Raw genomic sequence first — 13,030 nt, 5'->3', positions numbered from 1 at the left:
TAAGACCCGAAAGTCCATACCTATGATAAGAAATACAGGTCTGTGAAAAGTCCTATGACTCAAGGAAAAAACAGGAAGTTTTATAGTGATAAGTCTTAAGCATGCATGCTTTCATGTATGTGTGAAAATAAATAGATTTTAAGGAAGGTCATTGAAATAAGTCTTTGATATATTGAAGGATGAAGTAAAATAAGGGACCATTTAACTTAACATACATATTCCTAGGAATTCGGGCATCAGGATGAATTTCTTAGTTAAGATGTACTCAACTCTATTTGCTTTTCACAGCCTAATATACATACACAGATTTTTTTTTGTATGAAAGCAATGTGCTTCCTTTATTTTGAACATTTGAGAAGTTTGCTAAAAATGAGAGTTGAGCATAGTGGTGTGCATCTATGATTCTAGCACGAATGTGGTGGCATGAAGCATGAATGTGGGACCAGCCTATGCTACAAAGAGAGTTCTTATCTTAATGACAAAGAAGAAAAGAGGAAATAGAGAAAGAGGAGGAGGAGGAGGCCGAGGGGGAGGAGGAAGAGGAAGACAATGAAGGAGGAGGAGGAGGAGGAGGAAAAGGAGGAGAAGGAGGAAATGGAGAAGTAGTTATAAATTCTAGAATCAAAAACTTAGTAAATTATATAATACAAGGTTTTAGTGTGTGCATTGGATGAAACAGAAGAATAATATGGAATCAATGAAGCCAACTATAAACATATTCACTGCACTGGGAACCTCTGTAGACACTATTAACTCTACGGGGTTTTCAAAATCTTGATCTTGCTGTTTGGAAAAGACAATGGATAATGGCCTTCGGTTATGCAAGCAATACAGTGCTTCATAGCAATTTGGATAAATATAAACAAGTTGGTAAAATGACTAGAGAAGCAAAACTTCAGAAGAAAGAATAACAAGCTTTAATTCAACTGAATTAGAAATCCTTCAGATGTATGCAGGTAAATACTACAAATGAGATCTGCTGTAGAGTTATTCAAGGGGTACTAGTACTGTTGTACTTTAAATACTGCATTCTACAGCATATTCGACCATCCAGGAGGTTTAGAAACCTTCAGATACAAAGAAGCCATTGACAGTGAGAACACTCAGCAAAGGACAGTTTCTCACGATGCCTAGCAGTCTACCTTTCTGAAGTCATTTCTTCTTCCCCTGGCTATACTAGATTCGAGTCTTGGAGTCTCTAAAAGCCCTAGACTGAAGATCAGGTTGAAAATGGATTGTGGATTCTCAAGTGTTCATGTTCGTAAAAACAGTAAAATATGTAAAAGGAAAAGAGCTTGACTGTCTGCCATCTAACTGTCTAGTTTCTCCTCTGCGTGGGAGGTGTGCCCTTTGGCTTCCTTGTTGCTGCCCCCGTGGGAAACAGGAGGCTGCCATCATCACGGTGGTGATATAAAGTGGTCTTTAATCCTCCAGACCCAAGCCAGCAGCAAAGCTGGTGGGTCATTTCTCTTGGCTGGCTTTGCTCTTTGCCTTGGACTTCCAATTCTGCTCACTATCTGTTGGCTTTTTGAGCGTCAAGGTTTCTTGTGTGTCCTGAGGAGTGGCTGAGGCTGGCAGGTGGATGATAGTCCTGGCATTTACTTTCCAGTTGTGTTCAGAACCCTGTCAGAGATGACTGTGTTCAGCCCTTTGTCTGAGTCTCAGATTGAAGATGGAGTCCTCGCTTCATGGAGTCTTCGCTTGTGAAATCGGGAGGGTGTATGGCACCCTGGTGAGGCGTTCCTCACTGAGTTCTCTGGCACTGGCATTGGGCGGTCGCTTGTACCCTCCATGGGCCACCTCATTCTTTCATCAGATGGGGAACTGTCCCTACTCAGCAAAGCACGTGATCCACCTGTTGATCAATGAAAGAGAGCAGTTTAGGAAGCCTACTAATCGAGAGACATTTTTCAGCAGGGTGTCCTGGCCTTGACCCTGAATTCTGAGTCATCTTGATGTAAACCAGCCCTCTGGTGCCAGGAGAGAAAGGAGGTATACTAATTCTGTCGTGGGGTTCACAGAAGACAGGGCCGTGTTTTCCTCGCGTGACTGGGCAGGAGGAGCTCCCTATCAGGTGTCAACACTTGGGCTTAGATTTCTGGCCAGGGTGGCTTCAAGCTTTCTGTAGACCCAGTACCTTCTGAAGGCCCAGGAGAATGGTGGATGAAGGTCCTCTCTGTGTGTTTTCATCTGAATGAAACAACGTATTTTTCCCTAAAAATCCACGATTGTTGGAGATTTGCTATTCGCATTACAATTTGAGGTATGCATTTTAAAACCTTGAAATCAGTCTTCACAGTGGGAAAATGAGATTCAATGGTTGACTGTTGTCAAACACAATGTTTTCAGAATATAGTTAATTTGTAAGCTGAGCTGGGTCACCATCACAACTACTTAAAAACATAGAAATAGCTTATTTTTGGTAGTGCCTTCTAAGCTGTCACACTTTTTTCTACCTAGGTGATAGCTGGCTATGTTCAAATTCTTCATAGGGTTGGGCCTGGAGATGTTCACAGTCCGTTTCCTTCCGGATCCAGACGGAGAGACAGGATTTCAAGAGTTTAGATCGGATGCCTGGGCCTGGCCCACGAGGAGCAAAGGGAATTTGTTTCCCTTCGGGATGTGATCACTGTTAATTCTTCATGAACTTGGCTTCTGCTAAACATATATTGTGCTTTGCTCTGATAGGAAATTCATATTGTTAAACTCTATGTGAACTCAAGGTATTAATGTAGAGTGCTTACTAGCGAAAACGACTTTCAAATGTCAGATAAAATTAAATAACATGGCTTAATAAAATAAGCTTGTTTCCGAAAATCTGTTTTTCATATTTGTGAAAGAATTATCTGTCCTGTTATTCAAACCAAGATATTGCCAGCACAGGGAAAAGAGACACTCTTTTATCAATTATCAAGAGAGCCATTGATTTCACAAAGCCAATTAAAGTATTTCTGGAGGAACAAGTAAATATTAGTTTTAGAAACATTTCTCTTTTCAAAAGAGATTTGATTGACTAGAATAAAGAGTACTAAGTAGAAATGAGACGTCCTGTTTATTATCCAAGGCACAGTTAGCTGTTGGGAGATTGCTAGTTCTCAGAGTTGTTAACTGAGCTGACTTTGTCTGGTCAGCCTTCACTATGATATACACTTGAAGTATATGAAACTATTTTATGACCATTCAGAAAGAATTCTAAAATATGCAAATCTCCCCCACCCCCCTTTTGCTGGTACTGGGGCTTGAACTCAGGGCCTGATCACTGTCTCTTAGCTTTTAAACTTAAGGCTGGAGCCCTACCTCTAGAGCCACAGCTCTACTTCTGGTTTTCATGGTTAGATAAGTCTCATGGACTTTGCTGCCCAGGATGGCTTTCTTTGCTAATGCTTATTATCTATTCGGTCTCGTATTCAAATTTTAACCTTTCACACATAATATAATGCATATTGATGAGAACACTATACACACATGTTATTTTCGAATGGAAAAATGTTAAAAACAGAAAAATATTATTACAGGGAACAGGCTGTGGCTTCCCCTCCGTCCTATTCCGGCTGTCATGTAGGATGGAAAGGAGTCAGTGACACCCTTTGTTTGGGATTTGTTCTTGTGGGTCTGATAGAAGTTTGAAGCAAATTCCTTCCACCCTGTCACCCTTGCTAGTACAACAGACGGGCCCATGATCTGCTCTCACCCAAGTGTCTTCATGAGTGAACAGATTCCAGAGCATTTTGTGCTGGCCAGTTTTATGTGTCAACTTTCCTGGGCTAAGGGTTACCCAGATGGCTCGTAACATGTTGGTTTAGCATCAAGAAAATCAGTGAGCCCAGGGATATCTCAACTGTGTTCCCTTGGACTTCTTCCTTCTGCTTAGCTTAGAGATACCTTCTCTTCTCCTGGGTAGCACCATCTAGCTTGTGTTAGTCTCTCACTGTGGTGAGAAAGTCCTGAGAAAAACAACTGAAAGGAGGGAAGGTTTCGTTTGGCTATAATATCTAAGGCTTCTGTCAGTTGTCTGCTGGGTCCATTGTGGTGGGGTGAGGCTGAACATTAGGATGAGGGCCATGAGGTAAAGCAGAGAAGCTCAACTCATGAAGGACAGGGAGCTAGGAGACGCAGGGCCCTGGACAGGATGAACCCACCACAAGACACCCTAAAGACCTACTTCCTTCAGCTTGACCCCTACTTCTGGGAGTTTCTACCGCCTGCCTCTAATGCCATCCAATCATGACCCATTAAAGGATGACTCCACAGATGAAGACAAAGCCTTCAGTGTCCAATCGCCACTCAGTGGCTGGATTTACCGGCTGGGGCCCAACTCCTCCACGTGCGTTACAAGTGGGAGACGCTTCATAGCACATACTTCTACTTTTATACATTTTTTTCCAGTTTGTTGTATAACCTTTCTACATTTTATAAAGGTATAACCTTTATACCTTTTGAGTGGGTTTGCATAACAACAGAAAACAGCCACAATCTAGATAAACACATGATGATGGGGATTACTAATTACCAGAAATAACTCAATTCTTAAACATGGGACTATGGGCCTGCCTATTTTACAAGAATGCTCCATGTATCCTTAGGAATAAGCATTTGAGAGTGAATTACCTTGGAGAGACCAGGGAGTAGAATAAGAACAATAGATCAAAGGGAAAAGTTAAAATCGGAGGGAGGTTTTTGCCTTGATTTGCACAGATAGAAAGGAGCTCAGGACTGAGGAGGGCAATGGACTTTCCTCCCATGCAAAGAGAGAGGGACTCAGGCTTCTACCCAGCTCTACTTGTGAGCTGCACCTCTACTTCTGAACCCTCGGTGGTTATTGGAGATAAGTCTCATGGACTTTTCTTCTCAGGATGGCTTTGAACCTTGATCCTCAGATCTCAGCCTCATGAGTAGCTGGAATTAGAGGACCCATTTTTAACTGTGTGGAGGAAGAATTTCTATGAGTATAGGAAAATACAAAGGGATGTCTTCAGCTAGTCCTGAAGAGCTTTATTCCATTACATTTCTTTCTCTGCAACCTTTGGGAAAAAAATGACTTGTCATTCTGCTGATCCCACCTTCCCTCTGAGAACACGCCATTTGGGATTTGGCATTCTGATCATTCTGCATCCATCATGAAGCAGTACAATGTCCCAGGATAAATCAACTGCAGCTGCTTTCTCTCTGTCTGGGAGATTTGTCTGCCATGGTAGCTAAAGACACACTGGAGGGACAAAGAGCTTCATTCTAGTTTTAACACATCACCTGTGGCATTTTTTCATGCATTTCCCAGGAAATATTTCCAAGTAATCTCGGGGATGATGCATTTCAACACCTTTTGCCAGCACCACTGAGACTATCTGCATGTAGTGATGTAATTCCATCCTCTCACAGTTCAGAGGCTTAGTAAGCAGAAAACTCTACGTCTTGTCCAGGCAAGTCATTAACCAGGACACACACACACACACACACACACACACACACACAGGTTCAGTAGACATGAGCCTCATTTTTATTTGTACTCAGTGATGGTCGAGAGAGTGTGGTTATAGTGTTCTAGCTTCTATGATTGATTTGATCATGATCTAAGACCTTCCTCAACACAGAGCACATTTCCCTTCCAGACCCAAGCACGGAGACCGTTCTTTCTGCTGCCACTTTGCCTCTGCTTTATGGAAGAGCTAGAACAATGCAAGCTGTCCATAAACTCAGGCCGGGCAGCTACTGTACCTCTAATCTCTATAGCGTCCCACACTACAATATTGCTCCCTTTTCAGGATACATATATATGTATTTTTTCTTTTCTTTTTTTGTTTTTCTTTTCCATATCTGGTAGGCTTCCCCCCCCTTAATCCTGGGGTTTGAACAGAGGGCCTTGTGCTCACTTATCTTGCTGGCTCAGCTGACGCCCTACCACTTCAGCCCTGATTTTGTTTTTGCTTTTTGCTTTGGAGATGGACTCTCACAGAATTTTCTGCTCAGGCTGGTTTTCAACTGGGAGTCTCTAAATCTCTGTCTCCTGAGTGGCTAGGATTGCAGGCGTGAGCCACTGGTGCTGGGCTTTTATTAAGTGGTGAACTGGCTTTACAGCTCCTTAGATTTCTTTGACCTTCATTTCTTTGACGTTTGGCTTTCCTTTTTGACTATATTCCTATTACTGAGGATAGGAATGACAATGGAGACTCCTGCAGACTTCTGGGATTCCTTTTAAAAACCGCTTCTGGCAGTGGGCTGACGATCCCTGCGCACCTGCCATCGCCCTGTCTGCCACAGCCCCTGCTTTTGCTCAGCCCTGCACGTGGCCACATACCCCGACCATTATCCAGGCTCCCTCCTGCATCCTGAGCTGTTCTCCCAGCTCTCCCCGCCCTGCCGCCCTTCCTCTTCAAGCCTCTTTCTGTTTCCATGACTGCTCTTGTCCTAGATCACCTTCCTCCGCCCTGTGCCCAGAGTGATCTTTAAAAACCCAACCCTCCGTTCCTGTACTTACAGCCATTAGAGGCTTCCTCTGCCCGTAGAATAGACAATGAGCAAGGCTGCCTTGGAAGATCTTAACTGCCTGGTCTGGCGCTGGCCGGCCTCTTCTGCTGCGTCTCTCCTCACATCTCCTCTGGAGGCTCCATTCCTCAGAGCTCCATGAACACACCGCACCACTCCCTGTCCTGGCTCTGGTGGTTGGTGGCTCCTCTCTGCCTATCAGCCAGCTCTCATCCAGCCTGGGTCAGATAACTCCTAGGGCCAGATTGCTTTCCCATAATGCACTTCTGTGGCAAGCATATTTATAGTCACTTTGCTAATGCCACCTTCCCTCCCAGATCACAGTATCCACTGGGGGCAGTGGGCAGGTTTATTTGTTCCCTGCTCTACCCCTCTATGCCACTAGGAACCTAGAATTATCCCCATCGATACTTGTTGGGTGGATGATTTATCAAGCTGGTTAACGGCTTATTCAAAGTTCACTGCTCTTGAAAGAGGCGAGGACAGTGCACCTTTGAAACACAGCAGCTGGGTGCCCAAGTTTCCTTATTCCGTCTTCTGCCTATAAATACTTCTGGGGGCAAACTAGATGTTTTCTAGTTCCACACAAGACTGTTTTGTGTCCCATTGGTTTCCTTATGTCTCAAATGTTTCCTCTGAGCCACGTCTGAGCCTCCATCCTGAGGGAAGGGCTCCTCATCTGTTTCTTGTAGGAGATAACACCATATTAGTCTTGAATGAGTGTGACAAATTTCGAGCCAAATCCATCATCCAAGTAGGAGGCAAGGCTTGGCAGTTCAATCCAATGGAAAATGTAGGAGGTAAAGGGGCCATGCGGAACTTATTTGTGAACTGTGGGCACTCAAAGTGACAGGCTAGAAAGGCCCAAACGAAACAAGGAGGCGAGCATCTCTTCCTCCCCAGAAACCTGTCCAAGCCGCTTCTTCTCTAGACAACAGGCAGGAAATTCCCTGAGCAAAAAAAGACCCATTGTATCCTGTACACAAAAAGGTAGGAATGTTCTAGAATATGGTACTTTGGCCACTACTTTGGCTCAACCAAAGTCAGCACCCTTGGTTCCTTTTGTTCCTTCAAAATCTATATACAAGTGACTGCCAACCTGACTGCCCCACCTCCCCAGCCTGCGAGTCTCCGCCACCTCCTCTGGCCCCCTCCTGCAGACACGCGCCTTCTTTCTCTAGAGCTTCTTGGCTTCCACTTCCAGGAACGAATGTTCTCTCTCGAAGCTGGAGAGTCATTCAAAAGCATAATGGGTCAGATGGCTCTATTGCTTAGAACCTTCCAGTAACTTCCAACACTTGAAGAAAAAAATCAGTAGCTATACTCTGGCTTACAAGGCAGATGTGACCATGAGATAGGGAGAGACTCAGAGGCCATCTGCGAGAGTTGTCTCCTGTCAAGCTCTGCCTGTGTGCCCTGATTTCTTCTCTCCCTCCCTCCTGCCTTTCCTCCTTCCTGCCTTCCTTCCTTCCTTCCTTCCTTCCTTCCTTCCTTCCTTCCTTCCTTCCTTCCTTCCTTCCTTCCTTCCTTCCTTCCTTCCTGTCTTTCTGTCTCTCTGTCTCTCTTTCTTTCTTTCTTTTTCTTTCTCTCTCTCTGTCTCTCTCCCTTCCTCCCACTCTCCCTCCCTCTTCCCTCCCCTTTCCTCCCTTTCCCTCCCTCCCTCCCTCCCTCCCTCCCTCCCTTCCTTCCTTCCTTCCTTCCTTCCTTCCTTCCTTCCTTCCTTCCTTCCTTCCTTCCTTCCTTCCTTCCTTCCTTCCTTTCTTCCTTCCTTCCTTCCTTCCTTCTCCTTCCTCTCTCTCCTATCTCTGTTGGTCTTGCTTTTCTATGAGCACCTAACTCCAGTTGACATTCTGCCAGTTTGCTTGTTCATTTATTTTTGTCGTTCATTTATTTTGTTGTTCATTTACTTTTGGTTTCACCCAGCACAGTTAGAAGTCCAGGTGGCAGGGAATTGGCAGATCTTGTTCAATATTGCACATACAGCATGTGCAAAGTCAGGAGTCAGAGAAAGGATTTGTTAGTTGAGTAAGTAAGTAAAGGCACAACACTCAGTCTTCCTTGTGTCTCTCCCTCTTAATCTCCCTGAAGGGAGCATTTCCCCAAATCAGAAAGGAGACCTGGTGTTAGACTGCACACACACAGTAGCCAGTTAATACTCTGGTGAGTGCGTTGCGTTGTGTCAGCTGCCTTCCTTTCTGGGGGATTTAGAGATGAGGCCGCATGTGTCCCATGAACATCATCTATGGGGAGTGCTGCTGCCAGCTCCTTCAATCTGTGCGGGCCAGGGCTCCGGCCTGGCACGGGGCTCATTGCCCTCAGAGCAGCTGGGCTGGGGCTATCTATCCCTCACTGAGGCCTCATTAGCAGCTTGTAAACATGGTTTTGCTTTTGGAGACTGGCTCTGAAGTAACAATGGGACCCTTTGACTTAGACCTTTGGAGAAATGAACCCATTTATGCTTGCAAATGTGAGCCACTCGGGAACAAAAGTTTACCTCGAATCTTACAAATAGTGTGTTTCTTTGTAGACAAAGGCACCAGGCTTTAATAAGGTGTGTTTGAGCCTTTTTTGGGTCTTCCGTGACATTTCTTGGTGCCTGGTCTCACGGTTAATTTCCACAAGTCTCTGCTCTTTCTTTCCCCCGCCTCTCTTTCTCTGGTATGAGAAGCCGGTGAGGACCCTTCCTTTCAGCATTCTCTGCAGATTAATGCAGACACACAGAGAGGCAGACACAGCCTCCATGCACAGCCTGATGATCATTGTTGACAGGCCTTTGGATAGGTTGCAATTGTAGGCAGATGCTCTCAGTATTTTACTGCCACTGGAGTTTGACCTCAGAACCTCAGGATTGCTAAGCAGGTGCTCTTCTGCTGAGCCACGCCCCCAGCCCCATTTTCTGCTGATTGTTTCAGATGGGATCTTGCTCCCGGTGGGTCCAGTCTGTCTACTTTGGGGATCCCTGCTATTGTGGTGAGGACAGGCACACACCTAGGTGCCCAGCTTCCTCTGTTGAGATGGGGCCTCATGGCTCTCGGTCTGGCTTGGCCTAGAACTCAGGTCCTCCCAATCTCACATTGCCACGTGCCACTGTGCCCAGCTATGGGCTGAGAAAGGGGCTTATGAGCTTTTTGGCCTCCAACGATAATCCTTTCATTCGCAGCCTCCCGAGTAGCTAGGATAAGAGGTGTGGGTCACTGATACTCCCAAGTAGCTAGGATAAGATGCGTAGGCCACTGATACTCACATCTCTGCTTTTTAATTTCATTTCCTTTCTCTCCTTCCCTTCCCTGCCTTCCCTCCTCCCTAATGTCCTACTCCCTTCATTTTTCCTTTCCTTCCATCCTTCTCTCCCTTCTTCCTCCTCTTCCTTTCTCTTTCCCTCCATCATTCCCTCCCTCTTTCCTCCCTCCCTTCCTCTCTACCCCTTTCCTCCTTTCCCTCCATTCCTTCATCATTTCCCCCTTCTCTCCCTTCCTTCCTCTCCTCCTCTCTTTTCCTCCCTCCCCCTCCCCCTCTCCTCTCCTTCCTTTCTCTTCTCTTCCCTCCCGTTCCTTTCCTTTCCCTTCCCTTCCCTTCCCTTCCTCTCCCCTCTCCTCCCCTCTTCTCTCTTCTCCTCTCCTCCCCTCCCCTCTCCTCTCCTCCCCTCCCCTCCTCTCTCCTTCCCTTCCTTTCCCTCCCCTCCCTCTTCTCCCCTCCTCCCCTCTCTTCCCTTTTCTTCTCTCCTTTCCCTTCCCTCCTCTCCTCTCCATTACATCTCCCCCTCCTCTTACTCTTCCTCCTACTTCTCCTCCTCCATCTTCCTCCTCCTCCTGCTCTTCCTCCTGCTCCTGCTCCTCCTTCTCTTCCCTCTTCTTCCTCCTCCTCCTCCTCCCCCTCTTCCTCCTCCTCCCCCTCTTCCTCCTCCTCCTGCTCCTCCTCCTGCTCCTCCTCCTCCTCCTGCTCCTCCTCCTCCTCCTGTTCCTCCTCCTCCTCCCCCTCTTCCTCCTCCTCCTCCTCCTCCTCCTACTCCTCCCCCTCTTCCTCCTCCTCCTGCTCCTCCTCCTGCTCCTCCTCCTGCTCCTCCTCCTCCTCCTGCTCCTCCTCCTCCTCCTGTTCCTCCTCCTCCTTCCCCTCTTCCTCCTCCTCCTCCTCCCCCTCTTCCTCCTCCTCCTCCTCCCCCTCCTCCTCCTCCCCCTCCTCCTCCTCCCCCTCCTCCTCCTCCTCCTCCCCCTCCTCCTCCTCCTCCTCCCCCTCTTCCTCCTCCTCCCCCTCTTCCTCCTCCTCCTGCTCCTCCTCCTCCTCCTGCTCCTCCTCCTCCTCCTCTTGCTCCTCCTGCTCCTCCTCAGTCTGCTTCTCTTCTCTTTTCTCTGTCTTGAACATGGCGGTTTTCTTAGACAGCAGTGTCACACAGCTCTGGGAGTTGTGGTGACTCTGTGTGCTGTAGGGTTTTCCCTGCAACTCTTTCTCCTCCTCTGGGAAACCTTGCTGTCTTCCTTGGCCGGTCACAAGGATTTTTTGATCCTCTATTTTCCATCTACCAAGACTTGAAAGAGTTCTCGGGGTCAGAGTGGATTTAAGGAATGGCCTGGGCAGGAAGTTGCCCAGGTAACTGAGCTGAAAAGAGGGGTTTGAGCATCTCCGACACGTGTGCTCGGGCACCCCTACAGCCATGGATACATCACCAAGTGGATGGAACCACGCAGTGGAGCCGCTTCACTGTGCCCAGCCCGGCCCCTCCCCATGGAGAAGAACCACCCAGCTGTTCCCAGAGGAACAGATGCAGCAAGGCAGAGATTCTGAAGCCACACAGTGCATTCTGCAGTGGAAGCGCAGGGTTAATTGAGTCCCTCCATTTTAATTCCTTTCTGTGCCTCCCAAGATGGTGTCCAGTTAGTGAGATGGGAAAATATGGTTTTTTTTTTGCCTCCTTCCTTTTGGGATGTGGGCGCTACTTAGTGCTGGGAAAATAAAATGGAGACATGAACAGACTTCTATGTATATAGTAATAGAAATGAATCTTGTCCTTACTTAAAACACATCTGGACCCTATTTTTAAAGCATCTAGCAGCTAATGGCAGCGGTCTGGGGGGGAGCAGGAGGGCAGATGTGGTTTGCCCCTCCTTGGAGCGGAGGTGACCGGGCCTCTGTGTCCCTTTCTGATTAGTCAGGTAGAGCATGATGGGGGCCATTTCTGCAGGGGCCACTGGCTGGAGCCACCCGGGGTCACTCCCGCCCGAAGCGGGACCAGCGTTCCTTTGGTGAGGGTGGAGTCCAGCAGCTCACCTCACTTTTGCCTCGAGGAGACAGAAACATTTACTGATTAACCGAGAGGAGAGCAGAGCCTTCCACTGAGTGTACCACGGGCCTGCTACGGGCTTCCTGTGTACTATCCGACCTCACCCTTTCAACAGTCTCGCCCGCCTCCCGTCTCCATAGCAAGGAGGAGGCCCAACCCAGCCTAGTCAGGTAAGGAACTCCAAACGGCGGCGCTGGTATTACATTGCGTACAGGATAACATTTGGGCTAGATCTGGGTAGAGAGAAGCAAAGTCGTATCCGTGACCTTTTGCTGGACAACAACAGCAATAACTTTTTAAAATGTTATTCATTTATTAAATGTGTGTAAAGATGCTGTGCAGAGGGTGACAGCTACATGGTAAGGGCATTGCTACCCCTTCCCTCGCTGCTCTCCCACTGTCCCTTCCCTCCCCCCCACCTATCTACCCTCCCCCAGGTCGTAAAGTTCATTTCCCATATACTGTACTGTGGGTGTCATTGTTACATTGGGTCACCCTGTGTCCTTGTTTTAGAATTTTGTGATTCCCCTTCCCCTCCCCAAATTAGACAAATGTATATACAAGATGCAGGGTACCAAAATCAAGCACCGTGACCACAGGGGATATACCATAGGGGGAAGAACATACAAAGGAACCAAAAAAATCACATAGTACATTAAAAACAACAGCAACAACAAAGAAAGACCTCATGTGTCCATATCTTGGGGTTCCTTTCTCTTAGCATTATCTTTTATGGTCCTATATACATGTATATATATATATATATATATATACATATATATATATATACACACACATGAATACACACACACATATGTATATATATGGCTTCGCAAGGTGTGGGTTGGTATTGGATTGTTCCATTACAAGGCTGGTGTTTGGTTCGCTCCATGCTGAGTTGTGGGGTGATTCACCACTTAGTGGGATAATGGGGCTTGTTTGTGTGGTGGCTAGATTTACATATGAAGCAGCAAGTGGAAGCTCCCAAGGCCTCTAGAGGGCTAGGCTGAGGAATGGCTGGATATCTCATTTGCTGCTTTCTGTTTGTAAAAGCAAGTCGCAGGACTAGATTGCAGGGGTATAAAAATAGACTCCTCCTCTTCATGGAAGAAACTACAAAGTCTTTTGAACATATTTCTCAGTCTGCCAGACTCACAACAAGTCTTCCAGAGAGTTCTTAGTGCCATTTTGCGGTTTACTCCCTTTATCTTTTTTTTTTTTTTAATTTAATTTTATTTTATTTGAGAACATACTGTACAGAGGGGTTACAATTAC

General features: G+C 46.7%; 1 long non-coding RNA gene across 1 annotated transcript; it reads right to left on the bottom strand.

Annotated features, from left to right (window-relative positions):
* Window positions 1–901: 901 nt before the first annotated feature.
* LOC122114270 lies at window positions 902–6,785 on the bottom strand. The gene is made up of 2 exons (XR_006148549.1): window positions 6,473–6,785; window positions 902–1,855 (listed from the first exon to the last, which is right to left on the bottom strand). It is a non-coding gene; the product is annotated as an uncharacterized LOC122114270 (long non-coding RNA).
* Between the last annotated feature and the right edge of the window lie 6,245 nt (window positions 6,786–13,030).

This window comes from Dipodomys spectabilis, unplaced genomic scaffold (genome assembly GCF_019054845.1).
Source record: "Dipodomys spectabilis isolate Male_0828 unplaced genomic scaffold, ASM1905484v1 ptg000107l, whole genome shotgun sequence".
In the NCBI taxonomy this organism is placed as follows: Eukaryota; Metazoa; Chordata; class Mammalia; order Rodentia; family Heteromyidae; genus Dipodomys; species Dipodomys spectabilis.
Note: the sequence above shows the minus strand (reverse complement) of the source record. Positions and strands in the feature narration are given on the sequence as shown.